The 25,670-nt window shown below is 40.6% G+C and overlaps 1 protein-coding gene across 13 annotated transcripts in view; it reads left to right on the top strand.

The window, feature by feature from the left end:
* Positions 1–12,962: 12,962 nt before the first annotated feature.
* The window catches only part of MAPK8 (mitogen-activated protein kinase 8), an 87,546-nt gene continuing 74,838 nt past the window's right edge, over positions 12,963–25,670 (top strand). For 4 of the 13 annotated variants that reach the window (XR_012020978.1, XM_072806385.1, XM_072806387.1 and 1 more), the window contains exon 1: positions 12,963–13,125. The gene's annotated coding sequence lies outside the window, so the exon portion shown is untranslated. Of the gene's footprint in view, positions 13,126–13,722; positions 13,797–14,268; positions 14,419–25,670 lie in introns of those variants that run through there. The other 9 variants (XM_072806386.1, XM_072806384.1, XM_072806391.1 and 6 more) reach the window with 7 other exon arrangements.

Genomic DNA, 25,670 nt, shown 5'->3' with positions numbered 1-25,670 from the left:
TTTCTTTTAGAAATTTAGATTCTTAGAAATCTAGGAATTCTTTATATTCTCTTGGGTTGTGAGCTCAATGTCAATATGGTTTCTTACCGTGAACTGAAGCATTCATCCAAACCTGAGCAAGAGTTCATAAAGAAAGGAGTGGTATGCATTGTCCAGGATGTTTTTCTTTGCGCTTGTCAAGTTGCTGAAGAGAAAGCCTTTCTAAGAACAATGACAGGGCAGTCCCTTGTCCAACTATGCAGACTCAGCACACTGCATCTGGCCAGTGACCGTGACACCTGCTGGCCACCCCTGGAACCACAGCCAACTGCCTGGATGGGAAAAGCCACTGTTCTTTGTCAGAATGACCTTGAAGATCACTAGATGAGCAACACTGCCCAATTAAGGCAACCATCTATTAGAAATCAAAGAGAAAACAATACATTCCTTGGGAAGCAGCTGTGGCAGTGACTAGAGCCAGCCCTAAGCTGTAACTCCAGATGCCGCTGGTGAGGACCTTGGTGAACTTAGGCAAATGACCTATCCTCTCTAAACCCATTTCCTCATCTGAACAAGACTCTTAATATTACTTCTCATAGAATCATATGAGAACAATATGAAATTCTGGACTTCAATTCACCTCCAAGGGGAACTTTGGCCTCATGCCAGATCATTTTCTCCAGGCACAATATCAAAATCAAAGGTGCAGTGTAAGTGGCTCCAAGACAATTAGGATACACATCATTGATACCAACATGCCCAAACCAGAGGCAAAAACTTTTCTTGTATCTGGACAGAGATTGTATATTTCCACAGGCCTGCTAACTTTATTCCAATGTTCTCTTTCTGATCTATGGTCTTAAGATCTGAAGGGGCCCCCAGCCAAGGAAGATGGGAAAGCAGTATGTCCTAGACACATTGGACAGGAATGGAAAACCAACTGTGTCTAAGCTGCTAAAGACCGGTTCATTCCACCAGAGGGAAAATGGAAGTGACTGGCTGGGTCAATCACCCAAATTCTCTAACTTTGCTTTCCTGGGATGCCTTTCTCACTTTTTTTTTTTTTTAAAGTATTTTTTTAAATTTTTTTTATTTATTCATGATAGACATAGAGAGAGAGAAAGGCAGAGACACAGGCAGAGGGAGAAGCAGGCTCCATGCCGGGAGCCTGACACGGGACTCGATCCCAGGACTCCAGGATCGCGCCGTGGGCCTAAGGCAGGCGCTAAACTGCTGAGCCACCCAGGGATCCCCAGCCTTTCTCACTCTTTATCCATCTCTTGACACTGTGCCAAGCCTGGAGAAGACAGAGGTGAGCTAACTCCAAAGATGAGTACTTAGCATGAAAGTCCTCTACCCAGAACCATGACATCAGAAGCCAGAGTATTGGGTAATTTCTGTCCTTGAGTTCAGGCCAAAGAGTTCATATTTGTGAAGATGCCCCAGAGAATGTCTCTGGAGATGAATAGGATCATGCCTCCTGCTGAAGTCCCAGCACTGCCCTCATGCAGCTCCCCTCCCCTCTCCTGGGCCATGGCCACCACTGCTGGCTTCTGCTACTCCCACTGCTGATGAATGTATCCATCAAACCTGGATACTTTGAAAGCCTGGGAAGCAACAGATAGAAAGTGGGCCCACCTTAGACAAGTTGAGACATCTAGTCACACTACCTACCTAACACAAAAGGCTCACAGTTTTTTCAATTACTCACTTTGAGAGATCTCTACTTCTGCTTTAGACCAACCATTCACAGTTACAAACATACCTAGAGGCTGCTGCATGCTGGAAACTTAAACTGCAGTATCTCATCCAATGCCTATCTGTCGCTGCTGTTAAACTCCTTTTTGTGCATTGACAACCATTCTCAATCCTAAAGAACAGAAGGCACTCCCTCCATGTCTTAATTTTGCCCCAGTCTATGTGTCCTCTACTAGCCTCACTGTTCCTTCTGCTCAGGCTGGCTCCTGGGGTCCTTATTTCAATCTCCTTGCCCTTCATCTTTCCATTCAACAAACCCAGGAAACCACCCCCACCCCCCTAGCTTCTGGATACAACTCTTTTTTTTTTTTTTTTTTTTTTCAGGCTGACTGGAAGCCACACCCTCAGGGAGCAGCATTTATTTATTTATTTATTTATTTATTTATTTATTTATTATTTTTTATTGGTGTTCAATTTACCAACATACAGAATAACCCCTGGTGCCCATCACCCAATCACTCCCACCCCCCGCCCTCCTCCGCTTCCACCACCCCTAGTTCGTTTCCCAGAGTTAGCAGTCTTTATGTTCTGTCTCCCTTTCTGATATTTCCCACACATTTCTTCTCCCTTCCCTTATATTCCCTTTCACTATTATTTATATTCCCTGCATGAATGAGAACATATAATGTTTGTCCTTCTACGACTGACTTACTTCACTCAGCATAATACCCTCCAGTTCCATCCACGTTGAAGCAAATGGTGGGTATTTGTCATTTCTAATGGCTGAGGAATATTCCATTGTATACATAGACCACATCTTCTTTATCCATTCATCTTTCGATGGACACCGAGGCTCCTTCCACAGTTTGGCTATTGTGGACATTGCTGCTAGAAACATGGGGGTGCAGGTGTCCCGGCGTTTCGTTGCATCTGTATCTTTGGGGTAAATCCCCAACAGTGCAATTGCTGGGTCGTAGGGCAGATCTATTTTTAACTCTTTGAGGAACCTCCACACAGTTTTCCAGAGTGGCTGCACCAGTTCACATTCCTACCAACAGTGAAGGAGGGTTCCCTTTTCTCCACATCCTCTCCAACATTTGTGGTTTCCTGCCTTGTTAATTTTCCCCATGCTCACTGGTGTGAGGTGGTATCTCATTGTGGTTTTGATTTATATTTCCCTGATGGCAAGTGATGCGGAGCATTTTCTCATGTGCGTGTTGGCCATGTCTCTGTCTTCCTCTGTGAGATTTCTGTTCGTGTCTTTTGCCCATTTCATGATTGGATTGTTTGTTTCTTTGGTGTTGAGTTTAATAAGTTCTTTATAGATCTTGGAAACTAGCCCTTTATCTGATATGTCATTTGCAAATATCTTCTCCCATTCTGTAGGTTGTCTTTTAGTTTTGTTGACTGTGGATACAACTCTTTAAGTGCTGTCTCTGCTTCTCTACCTGGGTTGACAAGGATTCTGGAGAAATATCTACAGTTATGTCACTTTGAATCCATGGCTTTCAATCCCTACCAAGTACCACTCAAAACTCCTTGACTTCACGGTTTACTCAGCACTCTCAAGCATCTTCTCTCTGATCTATAATCTGTAAGCCTTTTTGGAGTAAGAGGAAATCTAGTGCACCTGCTAGCCTCTTTAGGGGGATCTTATTTTTGTGTGTCTTCATAGTTTTGTTTTGTTTTTTATGATCACTATCTCTGCCCCTTGAGGCCAGCTCTCTGTATTTGGTTTTCTCTTTGGCTTGCCTCCTCCAGCCCTGTTCAGTCTGCCTCTCAGGGCTGTTGACCTCTAAAACAGTGAGGAAATTACGCCTTCTGATGTCCCAACCTGCTGTGAGAGCAGAGTGAGTCAAGTATTTGAATCTGATGTCCTTTCGTGTGGTTCTACCTTCTCTAAGTACACGGGTATGTGCCCTCACAAGATAATCCAAACAGCATGGTCCCTGTCTCTATACAGACACTCCTTCACTTGGTAGACCTTGCTTGATTGCTTGGTGGTAGAGAGAACCACATGCCATGGCGAGACCTTTAAGAAGAAGGTGTTAGTGACATCCCTATATTTCCTGCTGATTCCAAGGGAAGTCCTGCTCTCTGCTTGGCATAGGCTGACAGTTAACAACCACACCCTGACTCTACAAGGAAATAGAATACTGTGGGGTGGGGGTCGGGGGAGTAAGCTGGAGTCTGGGCTTGAGACCAGTCATCATGGAATATGATGCCCCTCTATTTACCCTGGATTACTTCTCCCTCAAGCATCAGTTGGCATGTAGATTGCCTTAGGTTCAGAAGGAATGTTCTCTTTCTCCCCTATGTAGTTGTCCTTCATTTCAGATGTCGTACTTTAAGGGTTATGGCCCCAGCCCCTGCCTTTTTCCTAGTATAGAACTTCTCCTCTCCTCTGCCTTCTTAGTTCCATGACAAGCTCAGAGCTGACCAGCCTGTTGCAGCTACGTCAACTCACAACTGAGAATTGATCCTGTTGGTTTTGACATGAAGGGCACTGGAATCTACTCTTAGAAGCAATGCTGTCTTGTATGGAAATCTGCTTCAGGAACAGGATAAAGGGGTGTTGAAATTCCTGTATCAGATTTTCTTTTAATCTCTGCTTTCTAGAAGCAAGAACACCTTCTCAGGTGGGCCTCAGGTCACCTCTAGAGTCAGAGAAATGAGATAAATCCTGTCCTATCAGAGGGTCCCAGCAAGGCAGTAGGAAGGAAACATCTCTCCTAGCATCACTTTTGCTTTCTGAGGGGTTCAAAATTCTGCCACTTGCAGGCAATGACTCTTAACCTTCCAGGGATGCCAGAATCTATCTTGTTACCCAATACCACCACAGAGAGCCTTTGGAATTTTAACTGATAACAAGTGAGAAATCCCAGGGTCTTTCTGACAAAGGGTCATTTGTGGAATGCCATTCTAGTATGAGTTCCAGTTTTACATCTGAACAGTGAAGGAAGTACCATGGACATGGAGATGTGTTCTCTCTGAAGATGCTGAGGGTGAGAGCCAGTAATGAGGTGCTGACTCCTCTCTACCATGGGGCCTGAACAAATTGCCTGCAGTATAGGAGTTACAAATGGCAAAATTCCACCAACCTAGAAGAAATTCTAGGCTAAATAAGTATAAATGAGGCAGAGACTCTGTTGAGAGGTCAGAGTTGGAAAGCTTTTCTGTTGGAAAGCTTTCTTTCTAAGTAGATATTTATTTAAAATAACAAAAAGTATTTTGTTAGGTACATGACTTCAACACCATATTCTTTCCCTCCCATTCATTTCCCTTTCTCTTCTTCTCCAGGGAATAAATATTGAATATCTTCAATATCTGGATGTGGATGGAAGGAGGAAAGTTTAGCTGAGGTACATCTAAGTTGTGGGAGGTGGAGGCAGAACATTAGAAAAAAGAGCCAACAATGAAAGTAAGGATACAGAGAGAAATTGAAATGTAAAAGCTATTGGAGGGTGGGTTGTCCTGTCAGATTTGCTCTGAGATTTTAAAATACAGAAAATATGTTGAATTAAGGCATTGGCTCTCAATCTTGGCTGTACATCAAAATTACCTGAGGGGTTTCAGAAAACTGCAAAACCCTGGTAGAGCTTTGAAAAATGATCTGGAGAAGTAGAGTCTAGGTTTGGTTAGTTTTAAAAGTTCCCAAGGTGATTTGACTGAGCTGGCTAACTTGAGAGCTAGTGTCCTAGAGCTGTGGTTCTCAAACTTGAATGGGCACCAGAAATACTTGGAATGCTCATTAAAACGCAGATGGCTGGGGGCCTCCCTTATGGCTTCTCATTCAGCTTGTCTTGAGTGAGTCTGAGAATCTACATTTCCAATAAGCCTCTGGGTGATGCTGATGATGCTGGCTGGGGACAACAATTTTAGAAGCAGCTTCTTAGAGGAGTAAATGCTCCCCATTTTTTCTATGAGAAATTGTGTATACTCAATCTATAGGTTTGAAGAGCTGGTTTGTCTCATGTGTGCTCTTGGAAACCATGTGCACATATGGGGGTGAAGGGAAAAAAGAAGCCCCAGCGAGGAATATAAAAAATAGTGAAAGGGAATAAAGGGGAAAGGAGAGAAAATGAGTGAAAATATCAGTGATGGTGACAGAACATGAGAGACTCCTAACTCTGGGAAACGAACAAGGGGTAGTGGAAAGGGAGGTGGGCAGGGGGTTGGGGTGACTGGGTGACGGGCACTGAGGAGGGCACTTGACAGGATGAGCACTGGGGGATATGCTATATGTTGGCAAATTGAACTCCAATAAAACAAATGTTTAAAAAAGGACTATATATATATATATTCTTTTTTTTTTTTAAAAAGAAGAAGCCCCAGTGAGGAGGGGGATACTTTTGTAAGTTCAAATCAGAGAACTGATCATTTCTACCCCCACTTTGTTTTGTTCAAGTTGTAACTGAGGAACTCCATTCATTTTTGGTCCTGTCTTACCCCTAAGGAAACAAGCCACAGTTCGTGAAGTTGGAGAGATCACTTTGCAAGGTGAACACTCATCTTTCCTTTCCTCACACAACCAGGGCCTGCACTGCTCCCTCTGGAGCCAGCAGCCGCTACCTTGAAAGAGTCTGAAAGAGCATCCCAGAGCCAGGGGGCTAAACCCCTTCTTCTTGCAGAGGGACTAGATGTGACCAGGGGCATGATTAGAAAACCACACTGGGTGGGGCGCCTGGGTGGCTCAATGGTTGAGCGTCCAACTCTTGATTTCGGCCCAGGTCACGGCCTTCAGATTCTGAGATGGAACCCTGCGTTGGGCTCCACGCTCAGCAGCATGGAACTTACTTAAGGATTCTCTCCCTGTCCCTCTGTGCCTCCCTCAGCTCACTCTCTCTCTCTCCAATAAATAAATAAATAAATAAATAAATAAATAAATTAATTAATTAATTAATTAATTAATTTTGTAAAGCATTAGACCCTATTTTAAAAAGAGAAGAGAAGGGAAGAGAAGGGAAGGGAAGGGAAGGGAAGGGAAGGGAAGGGAAGGGAAGGGAAGGGGAAAGGAGAGGAGGGAAGTGGAAGGAAGCCAAGCCAGACTGGGAAGCTTAAAAGTGAGGCAAAGGAAGGACAGGAGTGGAGGTGAGGTCAGGAGAGAAGGTGCATCCTTGGAGGTGTCCTTCATCGGACCTTAGTCAGTAAATCCCCTCTCTCTGGCTCCCCACTCTTGAATTGAAACCAGGGAACTAGGAAGTGAGGTAAAATTTCAACTTTGGTTACTGTACCTTTGAACAGCTTAGTGAGATCCACCTGACACATTAGTCAAAGGCCCAAATCCAACACAGTCTAGTATATGTGTGTGGTCTCAGGAGAATGACAAGGAAAGAGGTGCTCTGGACAGGGTGCAACCTCTTTCTGACTATCCCTCAGGGCTCCAGCAGAGACTGGGTTTAAGGGACCTATAGCCTCCCCTCCTTTTTTTCTCCCATCGCAGCCTCAGAGAGAGCCAAGAACTGGGTGTCCCCAAGACAAGTCTCCTGGGACAAAAGTCAAAAAACCTGAATTCCTTAGCTCTTCCTCCTTTTCTGAGTTAGGCCCCTATAGGTTAACCAGAGAGCATGATAGGTTAACAAAGAACAATGCCACGAGAAGGAAAGAGGCCCAGAGCCACATATGGGTAGAGAAAGCATTTTGAATTTGCAGAATATCAGAGATTATTGCAGTCAGTCACAAGCAGTGAAATGCTTTCTGAAATCACACAGATGCACATATACTTATATAAACATGTGGGATGTCCTTTCTAGATGTAGATAATTAGATGCTGACATGGTAGGTTGATGCTAACTTAGGAGCACTCCCTGTTGAATGAAACAGGGGCTGTTAATAGCATTACAGAAATGGACATGAAACTCACAGGAACTCTGTCCTGGCAACACCTCTCACTTCATAACCTCTCTGATTATATTGTCTTTTGTTACTTGGAGGTCTACTGCAGAGTAGGAGGTACCTGCCAATACTTCCATCTGTGTGTCTGGTCCTACTCCTGCTCTCCCAGAAAACTTACACTCATGCTTATTTCTTCAATTCTCTCTCTCAACAAAGTCTTCCCATCAGATGTAAAATACATTTGTCTTTCTTCACTGCCTGACTCACTTCTATGATCACTGCCTTACTTTTCTATCTCCCATTCATCCCTCAGTGCTTCCTAATCCACTCCTGGTTCTAAGTACTCTGGGATTTCAAGTTTCGTCTTATATTGATATTATTAAACACTCTTTTCTTCTTGAATTCTTCTTTCCTTCTACCTCCCTGGCAGCTCCTTTGCAGATTCGTCATCTTCATGGTCACTGAATGCTGAAGTTCTTTAAGGTCTGGCTCCCAGTCTTCTTCTCTTTTTGCTTCCTACCCGCTGTCCCATGGGCCTGGGCTAACTCCTCCATACCTGAGGTTTCAAGTTATCACTCTGTCAATGATTATTCTCTTCTTCCCCCTGGGTTTATTGAGAAATAATTGATATACATTACCATATAAGTTTCAGGCATACAGTACAATGGTTTGATTTACACATATTGTAAAATGATTACCACAACAGGTTCAGCTAATATCCATTTTGTCATATAGATACAATTAAAAGAAAAGAAGAAATTTTTTTTTCCTTGTGATGAGAATTCTTGAGATTTACTCTCAAGAGCTTTCCCATATATCCTACATCAATGTTAGCTCTAGACATCATGTTGTACATGGTACGCTTAATACTTATTTATCTTACAACTGGAAATTTATACCTTTTGACCTTCACCAATTCCCCCTTCTCCAATTCTGCCTCTGGCAACCACAAATCTAATCTCTTTTTCTATGAGTTTGGTTTTGTTTTCATTGTAGTTTTTAGATTCCATATATAAGTGAATATATATATATGTATGTATATAATTTTTTCAATGTGACACTTAAAACTACAAGCAACAAAATAAAAATAAACAACTGGAACTATATAAAACTATATCTATATATAGTTATATATAATATAGATGTGGTCTAGGTGGAAGATGATACATAATGGGTATATATATATATATATATGAATGTATCCCACATATTTGTCTTTCTCCGTTTCACTGATTTCACTTAGAATTTGCCTTCAAGATCCATCCATGTTGTTGCAAATAATAGGATTACTCCTTTTTATGGCTGAATAATATTCTATTGTACATGCGTGTATCATAATTTCTTTAACCATTCATCCACTGATGGACACTTAGGTTGTTTCCATGTCTTGGCTATTATAAATAGCAGAGTGCAGATATCTTTTCAAGTTAGTGTTTTCATTCTCTTTGAATGTCTCTCCAGAAGTGGAATTGCTGGATCATATAGTGGGCCTATTTTTAATTTGGGGGTGATTCTCCATACTGTTTTTCATAGTGGCTTTGCCAATTCACAATCCCACTAACCATGCACAATGATTCCCTTTTCTCCACATCTATGCAGGCATTTGTTCTCTCTTGTCTTTGTGATGATAGTCATTCTAACAGATGTGAGAGAATTTTGTGGTTTAAATTTGCATTTCCCAAATGACTAGTGATGTTGAGCATTTTTCCTGAACCTATTGGCCTTTCGGGTATCTTCTTTGGAGAAATGTCTATTGAGGTCCCTTTCCCATTTTTTAATTGGGTTGTTTTTTTTTTTGTTTGTTTGTTTTTTTTGCTATTGAGTTATATGACTTCATATATTTTAAATATTAACCCCTTACATGGTTTGGAAATATTTTTTCCCATTGTTTTCACTTTGTTGTTTCTTTTGCTATGCAGAAGCTTTTTATTTTTTATTTTTTAAAAGATTTTACTTATTTATTCATGAGAGACACAGAGAGCGAGAGAGAGGCAGAGACACAGGCAGAAGGAGAAGCAGGCTCCATGCAGGGAGCCCAATGTGGGACTTGATCCCGGGACTCCAGGATCATGCCCTGGGCCAAAGGCAGGCGCTAAACCACAGAGCCACCCTGGGATCCCCTATGCAGAAACTTTTTAGTTTGATGTAGTCCCACTTATTTTTTATTTTGTTGCTTGTACTTTTAAGTGTCACACCCAAAAAATCATGACTAAGACCCATGCCAAGGAGCTTTATTCCTATATTTTCTTCTAAGCATTTCACGGTTTTCATGTCTTTCATTTAAGTCTTCAATCCAGTTTGAGTTAGTTTTTGTGAGTGGGATGGGCCCAGTTTTATTATTTTACATGTAAATATCCAATTATCCTAGCATCTTTTATTGAAAAGCCTGTCTTTTCTCCATTGAATATTCTTGGCTCCCTTGTCAAATACTAGTCGACTATATATGCCTGGGTTTATTCCTGGGCTCTCAATTCTGTTCTACTGGTCGATTTATCCATTTTTTATGCCAGTACTATACTATTTTGATGACAATAGCTTTATGGTATAGCTTCTGAAAAAAATGCCACTGCAATCTTGATAAGGATTACATTGACTCTATAAGTGGCTTTTGGTAGTATTGACTTTTTAACAATATTAATTCTCCTAATTTGTGAACATAGGATACCTTTCCATTTATTCGTGTCTTATTCAATTTCTTTCATCAATGTCTTGTGGTTTTCGGAGTAGAGGTCTTTTGCTTCCTTAAATTTATTTGTAAATATCTTATTACTTTTGATGCTATTATCAATGAGATGAATTTTTTTCTTTTTCAGAAAATTAATTGTTAGTGTCTGGAAATACTACTGTTAATTTTGTATGCTACAACTTTACTGAATTCATTGATTAAAACTAAAGAGTTTTTTTTTTTTTTTCTGAATCTTTGGGATTTTCCGTGTATAAAATCATGTCATTTGTAAATATAGACAATTTTGTTTTTTCCTTTCTTTGTTTTTTTTTTTTTCCCTTTCTACTTTGGATACCTTTAATTTCTTTCCTTGCCTGATGGCTCTAGTAGGACTTCTAGTACTGTGCTAAATAGGAGTAGTGAGAGTGGACATCCTTGTCTTGTTCCTGATCCTAGAGCAAAAGCTTTCAGTATTTCACCATTGAGTATGATGTTACTTGTGAGCTTGTCCTGTATGCACTGTATTGTGTTGAGATACGTTCTTTCTATGCTTAATTTTTAAAGAGTTTTTATCATGAATGTATGTTGAATGTTCAATATTTATCTCTTATCTGCCTGAGCCCAGCTCTGTATATCCACCTGTCAATGTGGCATCTCTTTTGGGCAGATCAAAAGCCTTCAAACTACCTGCTCTCACAGTCTTTCCACTTAAGCTTCATCCTCTGCCAAGATGGCCACCCCAGTGAACTAGTACCAATAGCCACCATTGGCTACAAACCAGAAACTTATGAGCTTTTCTTGATGACTCCCCTTCCCTTCACTACCTGCTTAATCTGTCACCAAGTTCTGTGCATTGGATCTCCTAAATGGTCTTCAGATTCTTCTTCTTACTGTTTCCATAACCATCACTCTAGAGCATCACCCTAGACCCTTCTACCATCTGGCCCACTCCACTTCTTTGCTGAAGCATGTCAGGACTTCCAATTGCACTTAGGATAAAGACATCGGTAGTATGACTGCACTAGGTCCTGTCTCTTTCCTACCTTCCCAACTTCATTTCATAGCTCCTTCTTGTCCTTCCAGCAGCACTTGGCTTTCTTCAGTTTCTCCAACTCACCCTGCTCCCTCTCATCACAGGACCCTTACACACCAAGTTATCTTCATCTGAAATACCTTCTGCCTAGTTAAATCTATTCTAACTTTAGAATAGAAGAGGCGGTTCCTCAAGGAAGACTTTCCTAGCCTTATTAATTCTACCCATCAGTTTTTTTTAGATTTATTTATTTATTCATGAGAGACACAGACTGAGAGAGAGAGGCAGAGACACAGGCAGAGGGAGAAGCAGGCTCCTTGCAGGGAGCCGGATGTGGGACTCGATCCCGGATCCCAGGATCAGGACCTGAGCTGAAGGCGCCTCTGCTGAGCCACCCAGGTGTCCCAATCAGTTTCATAATACTTTGCAGCCATATCAATTTGCAGTGATCATTTTGCATTTGTTTACCATTATTAATTCCATATTATGTTGATTACATATGTAAGTTCCATTGTATTGCCAGTGCTAGCACAGTGCCAGGTACAGAATGGGCATGTGATAATTGTTTATTGTAGAAATAAAGGAAGAAAGGAAAAAAGGCTGAGAGAGCAAGGAAACGGGGAGAGAATGTACAAATGATTGTTCACATTTATATTTCATTTCAGAATCACTGGAAACAGGCCAACTCAACAGGACAAGGGAAGATAGTATTCCTGGATTCAGTCATTTACTCAACAATATTCATGTGTTCATTATTAAAGTAATGTAATTTTCTTTTTTTTTAAATTTTTATTTATTTATGATAGTCACAGAGAGAGAGAGGGAGGCAGAGACACAGGCAGAGGGAGAAGCAGGCTCCATGCACCGGGAGCCCGACGTGGGATTCGATCCCCGGTCTCCAGGATCGCGCCCTGGGCCAAAGGCAGGCGCCAAACCGCTGCGCCACCCAGGGATCCCCTAATCTGGCAAATTTCTTTTCAGGTTTTTTCCATGTATGCATAATACATAGGTAGGATCATTATATAGAGACCTGCTTCTTTGTCTTCATGATACATCGTGAACATTTTCCTGTATTGTTAAGAATTCCTTGAACACCTGGCATTTAAATTGCTAAGCTATATTCTGTTGGATGGATGGATGTAATTTAGACGCCCTTCCACCCATTGTTGGATATTTAACGGCTTGCCAATTCGTCACTCCTGCAACTAACGAATACACGCTTTGCGGGAGCTCAGAGATAAATAAGGTGATGAATTAAATCTAGCACGAGCTGGATTTGGGGAAAACAGGAGGCAGCTTCTTCCAGGTGGCTGAAAGGAACAATCACTCGCCGTAGGTGACGAGGCCCTGAAAGGAACGTGCTGTCGGTCAAGGTAAGCCCCGTTCTGTGTCTCGGGTGTGTGCCCGGCCCAGGGCCTGCTCCCGGGCGCCCGGCCTCAGGGCAGGCACCTGGCCTCCGGCTCCCACTAGGGGACGCCCCGGGCCGGGAGCCGCACGTGCCGCGCGCAGGGCCCCGCCCCCACCGGCCCCGGACACGCCCCTCGCGCCCGGTCCCGGCGCGCCCCCCGCAGCTCCGCCTCCAGGCGACCTCCGCGCGGCCTCCCGCTCCCGGAGGGGCCCCGCCCCCGCCCCGCCCCCGCATCCGGGCCCCGGGGCCGCCCCGCCCCGCCCCGCCCCGCCCCGCCCCGCGGGCCGCCTGCGAGGCGCGGGGGCGGGCCCGGCGCGATGACGTGGGCGGGCGTGCGCGGTGACGGCCCGCGTTCCTGTTACTCAGCGGAGCGGCCGGGGCCGGACGACGGGGCCGGGTGCGCGGGGCCGGGTGCGCGGAGCCGCCCTGGGTAACGGCCGTGGCGACCGCCCGGACGGCGCCAGTCCCGCGGGCGGGCTTCCCAGTCGCCGTGCGCTGCGTTGCGGGGTGAGTGCGGCGGCTGCCGCGGGGCCCGGGCGCCGGCGGCCCCGCCGTGTTTATGTTATTGTGCCGCCGCCGCCGCCGCCGCCGCCGCCTTCTCCGCGGCCGGGACCCCCTCCCGGGAGTGGGGGCGGGAGCGCGGCGGCTCGGGGCGCGCGGCGGGCGGGCGGGGGCGGGGCGGGGCGGGGGCGGCGCGGGAACAATGGCGGGCGCGGAGGCGGGGCGGCCGGGGGCGTGGGGCTGCCGGACCCCGGCCCGCGCGCCCGCCCCGCCCCACAGCCCCGCGCGCTGCCCTCGCGGATGCCGCGTCCGCGTCGGGAGGGAACGTGGGGCGGGCGCTGGGCGGCGGGTCCTGAGGCGATTCGGGGAAGGTCGGGCGGAGGCGCCTGACTCGCTCCCGCGGCCGCCGAGTCCCGACGCCCGCCCTCGCGCACGGGCTCTCTTTGTGCCGAGGCTGCGGGCGGAGGCGCCGTCAGCCCTGGGCTGCGGGGTCCGCGGGGCCGGGCCGGGGTCGGCGTGCGCGAGCGCGGCCTCCCCTCGGGGGTCGCCGGTGCGGACCTTCCGGCCCTCCCCGCCCCCTCCCCTTTGTCTTGCACTCGTGTTCCCAAGGCTCAGACGGTGGAGCCGAGTCGGTCGTAGAGGATCGCGACGAACGCCTGCCGCGCGGGTGTCTGAGGGTGCGTAGCCGCGGGCCGACTACGGGCATCGGGGTTGCGGGGTCACTGTTTCTACCTCTGAGATTCAGGAGCCGCCTCGGTAGGATTCCGGCCTGTCAGGCCGTTGTGCTTTGGGATGAGCATCCGGCAGGTATCTGGGCCGGTGGAACATCTGTTTATTTCATTCATTCATTGAGCAGCTGTTCAGCACTGTACTCAGAGTTTGAAGCGAAGAGAAATACTTTTTTGATGGAGGAGGATGCTTTGAAATGTAATGGATGTCTTTTTAAATGAGTTATGTAAGCAGTGTGCGTTAAAGGTGTCGTTATACTCTGGGTCATTTATTTTTTTGGTTTTGGGTTTTTTTTCTTTCTTCTTTTAGTACAGTTAGGAGGTTGATCTAAACGTACAATGGCTTTCTTTATTTACAAATTTAACTTTTCAGTTTTAACAGCCTTACAGTCTTAAAAGTCATTTGTAATGTTTATCTCAGATTTCCCTGCTGTGGGTTAAACCTAGGAGATCACATGCTGTAAGGGAACATGCTCAGTGCTGTGCCTGACAAAAGCAAGCAATCAAAATGGGATTTCCTTGAGGACAGGCCTGTCTTTCATCTGTGTCTCCAGCCCTAGCCTGGAATATAGTAAGTGTTCAATAAGAGCTTGATGAAAAACTCTTCACGGTTAATACTATTTAAAATCCAGTCTTTACAGTTCTTTACAGTTCTCTGCAAACTCACTTTCAGTGGGCTAAGTGATTCGTTCATTTGTACTATCTGTCACCGCATCAGGGGCTTTTGAATATTTTAGTTTTTTTTTTCCTAGCACTTCTAATTCATTATCCTAAAATAAAATATTGTCTAAAATGCTTTTGTTGTTTTTGTCTTTTTTTTTTCTTAGTATGTGTATCACACACAGACATAGTGATATTACAGCAGGGGTCTAAAATGATTGAATTTGTCCTTTTTTGAACATTGCTTGAAAAGTTTCTGATGACGCCTGTAAGGGGAAAAGCTAGAGTATGGGAAATAAGCTACATGAAAGTTTTATTTGAAATGTTTAATTTCTAATTGCATTTGTAGAAATGTTTAATTTAAAATTCTACCTTGGTGAAGCATTTGGGCCTAACTGAATTTAAGATTTTACTATCGGAGAAGCATATGGGCCTGAAACTCCAAATAATACTGATTTATTCAAGTTACATCGTTTTTCCACTCACAGTTTAATAAATTTTAGCATGTTTTGGATATGAGAGAATTTGAAATGAGCTTATAGTATTGCCTGATGCAGAGAACAAATTAAAAGGAAATACTTCATTAAGATAAGGAATGAAAATCATGAGATACCAAACTTTTATTGATTTGTCTAGTTACAGTATGTCAGATTTCAGAAAGTGTTACTGATACAATCCTTTGGTGGTAGCTCACTGTAAGGCTACATGTCAATCCAGTTTTTTGTGTTTTTGAAATTCTTTTGGTTTTTAAAAATAACAATTTTATTGAGATACAAATGACATACCATAAAATTCACCCGTTTAGAGTGTGCATCAGTATGGGTTTTAAATATATTCAGAGTTCTGCGTTGATTGCTACTATGCAATTCCAGTACATTTTCATCACCCCAAGAAAAACTACGTACCCATTAGCAGTTACTCCCCTTTCCACTCTAAATTATGTTTATTTTATTTTATTTTTTAAAGATTTTATTTATTTATTCATGAGAGACACAGAGAGAGGGGCAGAGACACAGGCAGAGGGAGGAGAAGCAGGCTCCATGCAGGGAGCCCGATGTGGGACTTGGTCCCCGGACTCCGGGATCAGGCCCTGAGCTGAAGGCAGACGCTCAACTGCTGAGCCACACAGGCGTCCCCTAAGTTATGTTTAAAAAGAGATATCACTGATTCTTTTGGTGAGTATATTCCATTAATGAATTTGAAATGGGCTGTCTTTAAGTGTCCTGACAGAGTAGGAAACTATATTCTTATTATACTCCTTTAGATCCTGAGAGAACGGCCACTTGGAAAGGAAATTTAAGAATAAACTCCATCCAAATTAATGAGGTTAGAATCTTAACTCAATGCCTAATACTATGGAAATGACCTTCACCAAGTGAAGGTACTTGGTGCTCAGGGAAACAACTTGAAGTAATTTAAGTGACCAGTCCTTAGCTATTCTAGAGGCAGTCAAGGAAGTTGTATATTAGAAGTCTGATTCATATTAGTGTGTTTTGCCTATGAATTGATTTGGACACATTCAGATCATCTAGATAGTTCAGATGTTGTGTTGCACATGTAGAAGTATAAAGTAATGTCTGACATTAAGATGCCAGTTCTCTAGAGGTCTCTGGTCAAGTCAGTGGTATGGGTAGTAGCCTTTCTGATTTATGTAGTGCAAGGAAGTAATTATAGCCACATAGTTCTAGATATGAATCATTTGCTTAGTTCAGGGAGCTGTGATGCTTATTGTCTTAGTCATGAGCTCTTTACACGAACATTTAAAAACATTGGTCTTCTTACTCTAATACAGATTAACTTGAACTTTGATTTCAGAAATGAGTTCTGAGTCAACAGACTTTACTACCTAAAAGGAGACAGGAGTATTGAAATAAGAGCTGTTCTATCATTCAGGGCGATAGGTGAAACTAGATTTATCCAGGAGTCAGACCTAGGTTAACTTCTCAGTTCTGTCTTCTAGACTTTGTCATCAACAAGTTCTAGAGCTATAGAAAAGTTGCTTAACTTTTTTTTTTAAAGCTGTAAACAGGCTGTTGGATTTTTTTTTTTAAGATTCATTTATTCATGAGAGACACAGAGAGAGATCAGGGATGGGAATAAAAGCACATCTAGCAGTGAATTTATGTTCTCTTAAAAGATTTATAAGAGGGCTTCCCCCAAACAAACAAAAGCCTGCCCCAGATACCTGGATTTCATTGAAATCCATTTTTTTAAATTATATGTGAGTATGTATGTGTATAAGATCTTTTAGAAAATTTATTAGCTGCCATTCTTTTTCAGGGTGGTGGGTTATGTCACGAATATAGCTAATAAAGTGTAAATGTATGTCTCCTTTTACATTTGGTAGTACATTAGGTTTGGTTAAAATGTGTCTGTTCTTTAGAAAGCTAAGGAGCCCAAATTTAATAGTGGTTGTTAATATGGACTTTAAGGTCAGCTCTGAGTTCAAATTCATGCTCCAAATCTAACTAATTATATGGTTAGTTAGTTCAGGTTATATAACATCTTTGGGCCTGTTTTATTGTCAAGTGAGAATAATAATAGCACATAATCTCATAGGCCTATAAGGTTTAAGTGAGGCATTGCACGTAAAGTGCTTGGCACTAATACAGTACCTGGAACACTAGATATAAGTATTCAGGAAATTTTAGCTATTATTATAGCTTATTATTTTTAACTTGGAACAAATGCAAAATGCCAAGTGAATTGAAAACTAATTTCATGTATACATTTGGATTTGCCAGGAAATGCCAGTTGTTTCCCCCTGCATCTCGGGTTTATTTAAAATTGGATTTTCTCACCTAATCTGAATTGACTGAAATGATTTAACATTTGGACCAGTAATCCTCTCTGATTTAAAATTTGGAAATGTTCCAAAAGCAAGTATTAAAAGAAAATTATTTGCCACATTCTCTGATACAAAGTTATTTTGCCATGTTTTCTTTTCCTACTGTAGAGAATTGCCTAAGTTTTTCTAGGTTGATTTTTGAGAGATTTCTAAAAGAATGGTAATCCAGGAGCTGGGAATAGCTATATCACGTTACCTATGTTTGAAGAAAATGGAATACTGTTGTGTCTTTAATCTTACTGGAATTTTTGACTCCGAAGAGTGCATATTTATGAGAGACTGGATAACCACCAGTTCATTGAGCATTTTCTAGAGGTCTCTAGAAAAACAAGAGAGGTTAGAAGTAGCATCTGGAAATATTTTTCCTGTATTTTTCTAAGTTTTCTGTGTAGTGTTTCTGTGGTTATATTGGTACACCAAATTTCTTGCTCCTCCTTGAGGACAGTAACTATGAAATGACACTGGTTTTATATAGGCAGTATTCATTGAGAAGCCATTAAGTTCAGGTATTAAGTGATGTGGGGGCTGAAGGAAGTAGAAATTAGGCTCTTCTTTCCGTGAGTATAACCTGATGGGAAGCAAGGGCAAACCATGCATTTATGTCCTAACGCAAGGAAACAGATATTGTTAGACATTTCATTGGGAATTTCTTTAATCTTGAAACCTGAGTGCTGGATGTTGGGGCATTTGGGGATTTCCAAACCATACATCTCTCAGGTCGCTTCTTAAAATATATTCACTAGATAAAACCACAAAAAGTAAAATGTCGTCTTTCCTAATTTCTGGTTAAAGTTGAGAGTGTGGTACAGAGAACTCAAAATCTTAATCATAAGAAAAGATAAACCTTATAGTCACCTTAAATCCATTTTGGAACACAATAGAGCAATAAAAGAAGTAAATGAAAAGCAAACAAAAGATGCTCAAATACTAATCAGAGTCCTTAAACTTCTGTATTGAAGCTTTGAAGACTTACACTTAGATTTTATGCTAGGAGCATTTCTTAAATTTTTCTAATGTTGAGAAGTATGGGCTTCACTGCTTGCTGTTGCTGAGGGGCCAAAGCCCTGACTTACTTTTGGAGTCATTAGGAAAGAAAAAGCTTTATTTGGCACTAGGCATCAAAATATCAGCTAAAAGCTGTTAATAGGGATGGATACTCACCCTTCCCTAACTTGCTCCTTAGCCGGTGACTGTCTGACTCAGCTGTCATATGGATCAACCAAAAGTTGACCAATAAAGGAAAATAAAGGAAAGCCATCACTATATATAGATTTCTCTGTGACTTAAGAAAGGGTTAATTTTTAGTCAGAACAAGCAAAAACCAAAGCATCTGGCTGAAAATTAAAAAGGTTTAGTAATTTTATCTTACTTACATTTTAACTGAGTAATGTATTCACTTTGATTCAGAATTCCAAAGATTTTAAAAGATGTACAGTAAAAAGTCTTCCCATTTTGTGCAGCCACCCATTTCCTCCACATGGAAACAGTGTTAAGTTTCCTGTGAATCTCTCCAAAGACAGTTTATGTATGTGCAAGTAAATAGAGGTGTATAATTCCTTGTCCAAAACCCTTGATCCAGATGTAGTTCAGAATTAAGGTGTTTTGTTTTTGAAGTGGGTTGCTGTGGAAAAGTAATATAGTGTCTCTAGTCTATTATTCAAAATCTGTAGTTGGAAGGGAGTGTGTAGCATCCTGTAAATACATTAATATCTCTATATCAAAAACACAAATAGTATATAATAAAGGTAAAGATTATGAAATCTGACAAAAGAAATTATTGTCGGATTCTGACACCAAATAGGTTTGTACTAAAGTTAAAAAAAAGTTTTTTTCTGAGCTTTACAGATTTAGGATTGCCACAGATGGATTGTATGTCTTACATATATAGTGTATGTTCTCTGTCTTCACCTCCATTTTCATTTAAGTTGTTGCATACTATGCACAGTATCCTTTACCTTTTATTTTAACTTAATACAGCTTGGGATGATTTCCTATTAGTCATATCAGTACATAAATGTGATGCTTATTCCTTTTTTTTTTTTTTCCCCAGCACCTTCACAGTGTATCATTTGTCTTAGCTTGGGTTGCTATAGCAAAATTCTGTAGACTTGGTGGCTTAAACCATTAGACACTCCTTAAACCATTAGACACTCCATTTCTAGAGTCTAAGAAGTGCAAGGTCAAGGTGTTCAGAGATTTGGTTTTTGTGAGGACTCTTCCTGGCTTGCAGATGTCACCTCACTGTCCTCACATGAAGAGAGGGAGTGTCTGTTCTCCCTCCCTCTTTTTATGAACTAATTCCATCATGGGGTCCCAATCTTCATGAGTTCTTGTAGTGGTAATTACCTCCCGAAGTCCCAAAGGGAACACAAAATTTCAGCACATTATACAGGTATAGCATTAATATAAGTAACCCCTTTTTTTATATACATTTAAGTGGTTTTCAATATTCCGCTATTAAAAGCCATGGTACGATGGATTCCTTTTAACACTTGTACAGAAATGCATGGGACACATATCCAGAAGTAGAATTGCTAGATCAGAATGTATGTGCTTTCTAAATTTGATAGATATTGCCAAAATAACATTTGTAGAAATGTTCTCTTAGTTCATTCTACCAGTTCAGCTATTTATATATAAGTGACATCTTTTATCTTTTAAGGGCTATTTATTTATATTTTCTTTACTGTGAACTGTCCATATTCTTGCCTGTTTTTATGTCACTTTGTTACTCATCTTCTTAGATTTGTAGAATTTATTTTTATATTAGGGGAAAATAGCTCCATGCTATTTTTTGGAAATATTTTTCCAAGTTTGTTCTTTACTTTTTAGTTTGTTTATGGTGATTTTATCATGCTGAATTTCCCCCCAGTAGTTAAAATTCTTACCAGTCTTTACTGACTTCTAAATTGTATGTCATGGTTACAAAGTCTTTCTCTAACTCAGGATTTTACAAGAATTCTCAAATGTTACATTTTTAGTACTTTCATGTTTTTGTTTTGTTTTGTTTTCATTTCTCTCTTTTTATACTTTTAATTTTTCTTATTTGGAATTCATTCTGGTGTAAGGTATGATGTGTTCAACCTTATTTTTGTCATCACATGACCATTCAGTTGTCCCAGTATCATTTATTAAATAATCTATTTTTGTCTTACAGATTTGAAATTCTACCTTTATAATTTACTGGATTTCTTTGTGTATTTGGGACCACTTCTGGTCTGCTGATCTATCTGCCTATTTGGGAACCAAACCATCTTGTTTTAATTATTGTATTTTATATTGTTTTCTGTTAGGGCTAATTCATTTCTTTTTCAAAATCTTTTCTAGCTTCCATCTTGTTTATCTTACTTTTTATTTATTTATTTTTTTGAAGATTTTATTTGAGAGAGAGATCAAACATGCACATGAGCAGGGAGGAAGGGCGGAGGAAGAAGCCGACTCCCTGCTGAGCAGGGAGCCCTATATTGGACTTGATCCCAGGACCCTGAGATCATGACCTGAGCCAGAGGCAGATACTTAACCAACTGAGCCACCCAGGTGCCTTGCATCTTGTTTATTTTATGTGAAATTTTACAATTAGTAAAGTTTAGTCTATTTGCCATTACTTTTGGGATGACTTAAATTTTTTTATTCTATGGAGGTAAAATTTGCATATAGTAAAGATGCACAATCCTTAAATTTACAGCCCAGTGAATTTTGTCTATATATTACTTATGCAGTACCTAGATCAAGTTATAGAACATTACCATCAATGCAGACAGTTTTCTCATGTCCTTTTCAAGTTAATACTCCTTTCCAAGGAGAGAAAATGAGTGAAAATATCAGTGAGGATGACAGAACATGAGAGACTCCTCTAACTCTGGGAAACGAACAAGGAGTAGTGGAAAGGGAGGTGGGCAGGGGGTTGGGATGACTGGATGACGGGCACTGAGGGGGGCACTTGACGGGATGAGCACTGATGATATATGTTGGCAAATTGAACTCCCAATTTAAAAAAAAATTCATTTCCACCACCCTTCTCACCTTGATTAATTTCTCTGACATAGGTTCAGTTAGTGTTTAGGATTTTCTTTGTGTTTTTTGGCAGCTTTATGGTGTTCTTTTTATCCAAGAATATGGAAAAACTTCATCTTTTCATTTCTCTAAGTCCCTTTTTGGCTTCCGAATAGCATTTTTAGTTTTTTTTGCTATTAATTTTTTTATTCTTTTGCCGTGAGAAATGGCATCTTCCGTCTCATTTTCTACTTGGTTGTATATGAGAAAGCTGTTTTTGTTGATTTGTTTTCTTTATTCTTCTGTTTTCAGTTTTATTGATTTCTGCTTTAATTTTTTTTTTTCGCTTGCTTTAGGTGTCATTATTCTTTTTGATGCTTACCTTGTTCCAGATTTGAAGTGACATCACTGTCATTTTGATCTGACCTTGGTTGGTCATTGGGTGCTTCCTGCCAGAACAAGATGTCTATGTTTCAACTTCTTACTTACCCTGCCTCAGCCTGGAATACTCCCATTACTTTAGGAAATTAGTTTTGGTCTGAATTTTACTTGATTATTCATTTCTTTCATTAAACTTTGAACAGATTTGCCACAAAGGATCAATCAGCCTTTTTGCTTTTCTTTGGCAGTCTACAGAGCAACTGAGGTATCCTGTCCATGCTTGTATTTTTTGGATCCTTCTGTCCTTCAGACCAGAACGTTTTCTTATTCACTATGTGTGGGCATAAAGATACTTCATATATAGCCAGACTCTTCTATGAAGTCCCCGAAAGTGACTTGAACTTTAGCAGTTTGGGCTCTTGCTATGTGAAGAGGTAATAGCACACCACACTGCGTACCTTTTTAAAAAGTTAGAAAATTAAGTATTCAGTGTTCTGAATTATTTCATTTGGCTTTTCTATGTCTCTAGAATTATTTCATTGTTTATTATTAAAGCATTTGAACTGTAACTTCAGTGGTTTTGTTTCTTTTTCTTTTTTTTTTTCAACAAATACTATCTGCTAGCACTTAACAATTAGCACGTTATCTTTCTAACAACCTTTATTATTCTATCCTCTTCTCCATTTTTTTTTTAAATTTTTATTTATTTATGATAGTCACACACACACACACACACACACACACACACAGAGAGAGGCAGAGACATAGTCAGAGGGAGAAGCCGGCTCCATGCACCGGGAGCCCGACGTGGGATTCAATCCCGGGTCTCCAGGATCGCGCCCTGGGCCAAAGGCAGGCGCCAAACCGCTGCGCCACCCAGGGATCCCCCTCTTCTCCATTTTATAGATGGGAAAACTGAGGCACGTGAAGTTAAGTGCCCAGATAATCTGCTCCAGAGTCTGAGTTTTAATCACTGCTGTGTGTGGCCTGTCCTGTGATGGCTAAGTGGAAGAGATGTTTGTGATTTTGCATCAAGTTGTTGCCTTCTCTTCATGTTAATTATGGTGCCGTGGTTGATACTCATATTACTGTAATGCCTTGGTATAGCATTTTGGGCATTAGTTATTTAAGCAATAGAATTTTGAGATCCCTAATTGGAAGAATTCAGAGCCTTGTATTTCATTGCTTTGTTCTATTGGCTCTTTGCTGCAGTTCTTTGGTCAAGAGACCAACGATTTCTTGAATAGTGAAAATCTCCAAGATGAATGCATTCTCCTTAAAAAAAAAAAAAATCAATAAATCCATTTAGAGTATGGATTTTGAAGTGCTCTACTCTGCGATGATATAAGATCAAAGGAGAGTAAGTGAAAAGACTTCATATAAGGTACAAAGAGCTGAATATTTGTAACAGATTTATTGTTGTACATAGTTCTGGCACTGTATAAGAAGGATCATTATTTTAAGAGAACATTTTATTGAAAATCCAAGATTCTTAGAATTCTTAGAATTCTAAGTTTTAGTTATTTGATATGGTAACATGAGGTCCACTGCATCCTGTTTCCTGGTGTAATTTTCTCTTCCTTCTCTGCCTCCCTGTAGTTACTAAGGCCTATGGGTTCCCTAAGGTTAGGGCACACTTTTTTTGAAAAGAGTGTTATCCAGTGCTAATGAGAGGGGGAGAGTAGGGAGAAGCATCTTTCTGTTTATTTTTTAAAAATTCAATACAAATAGATATGGAATATTGAGGAAACATAAAAATTAAAAGATCAAAACTGCTCATAATCTTGCTAATAATATTTTGGTGTTTTCTTTTGATATAGTTTGTGCATATGTGAGAGAGATCATATATATTTATAATCACAGACTCACACGTAACATGTATATGTTTATAATGGATCCAAGTAGTGTTAGCATGCATCAGTTGAGGACTAGAGTAGGTGGTAAGTGCTTTGGTCTGGTTAGGGAAAAAGCCTGGAAAAATAGATTTTACTTTAAGAGAAATATGTCCTTAACAGAGTAAGAATTTTTGTAAAATAAGAGACAATTTACAATGTTGGTCTTCGTATCTTTGTCTGCTAAGGTTTGTTAACATCTCTGAACTTTAACAATAGAAAATATAGGAAAGGGTTTCAAGGGTTCCATGAAGTCAGACTTTTTGTAGAACAGTACTAATTTGTTAGCGTTTTTCTTGCTTACAGACGAAGCAAGGCCATGTGACCTGACCTGAGGCCATGTGACCTGACCTGTGATGTGGCAACAGAGTGCAGAAGCACATAAGAGAATCCAGCTGTCTGAAATTAAGCCAACAGGAAAAGGAATTTGTAAAGATGTAGAACAGTGGTACTTTTCTCAATAGTGTCTAAAGAAAAGTATTTTCCCCAAAAATGCTAGTTATAGTAACATGTAGTAGGTTTGTTATTATATTTAACTAAGTTTTAAAGTTTTTAAATGTTAAGTTTTAAATGCTTATTGATAGATATAATTCAGTATAAATTATATAGAAAAGTTCTTTGGGATCCTCAGTAATTTTAAAGAGTATATGGAATGCCGATCCAAAAAATTTAAGAGCAGCTGCATTATATAGGGTATAGGGTATCAAGAAGTCATTTGTTCTTATCACTACTTATCTTATCAGAAATAACTTGGGAAGCTGCCAGATTCACAGTGGCAAGTTTAAATTTTCCAAAATTTTAATTTTCACTTGAAAGTTTGATTTTTATCATTGACAGTAAATACTGCCATTTGTTTTCCTTGAAGTAATAGGTTTGCTTTGTTCATTTTCAAGAAAATGTCTTCTCAGATACCCTGCTCCAAATTAATAGTTTATCTGTCAGTCATTTTTTCAACTAAAAATGGTATTCCATGGAAAAGTAGTTGAGAACTCAAATAGTTGTTCAGGTGCCTTACCTTGAGACAACCATTAGTTTTCCATTATACAGCAAAAGCGCTAATGTGAGAGCTTCCCATTTCATTACACAGATTATTTGAATATTTCTCTTTTATACAGCATCAAAATTTGACAGTTTAACACCTGTGAAATCTGAAACCACATAAATAATTTTTTCATATTCTATTATACTAAAATCATTGGTCAAGGGTGCCTGGGTGGCTCAGTCAGTTAAATAAATATCTGCCTTTGGCTCAGGTCATAATCCCAGGGTCCTAGGATCGAGTTCTCTGTCGGGCTCCCTGCTATGCTAAAGAGGGAGCCTGCTTCTCCCTCTGCCTGCATCTTCCCCTGCTTGTGCACACGATCTTTCTCTGTGTAGAGTAAATGAATAAAATCTTTAAAAATAAGTAAATAAATAAAATCCATTGGTCTGTCTTGCATTTTAATGAATCTTTTGCCGGTGCATTGATGATTTGGAAAATACTGTTTGAGTGAGGTCTGCAGATCTTCTAAATGTCAAAATATTTCATTATACATTATTGTTATAGTGTTTTATGAGGTCTCATAGGCTATCACCAAAAACTCCCATTTGTGTCAAGTACTTTTAGGGCAAGATTTATATAGTTAATAATTTGGGGGAAAAATTGGCAAGATTTATATAGTTAATAATTTTTGGGAAAAAAAATGCCAAAATTGGCAATATACTAACCAGCCAGACTGGTTAGTGTAAAAAGAGAGAAGCCCCAAATTACCAATATCTAGAATAAAAGAGGGACATGACAATATATCCTGCAGACTAAGGGAGTATTATAAACAAGTGTGTACTAATTATTAAACAACTTAGATGGGACAGAAAAATTCTTTTTAAAGATACACATTAATTAGCCAGATTGACACTGCAAGAAAGCTGTGTATTTATTAGAAAAATTGATTTTATAATGAAAAGGTTTTGCATAGGCTCTTTACCATCACAAGGGAATGAACACTAATTTGATGGGGCCACTAATTCCCAAAGCTATAATTCCCCATTTTTTAAGTCTTGAAATGACTT

This window comes from Canis lupus, chromosome 29 (genome assembly GCF_048164855.1).
Source record: "Canis lupus baileyi chromosome 29, mCanLup2.hap1, whole genome shotgun sequence".
In the NCBI taxonomy this organism is placed as follows: domain Eukaryota; kingdom Metazoa; phylum Chordata; class Mammalia; order Carnivora; family Canidae; genus Canis; species Canis lupus.
Note: the sequence above shows the minus strand (reverse complement) of the source record. Positions and strands in the feature narration are given on the sequence as shown.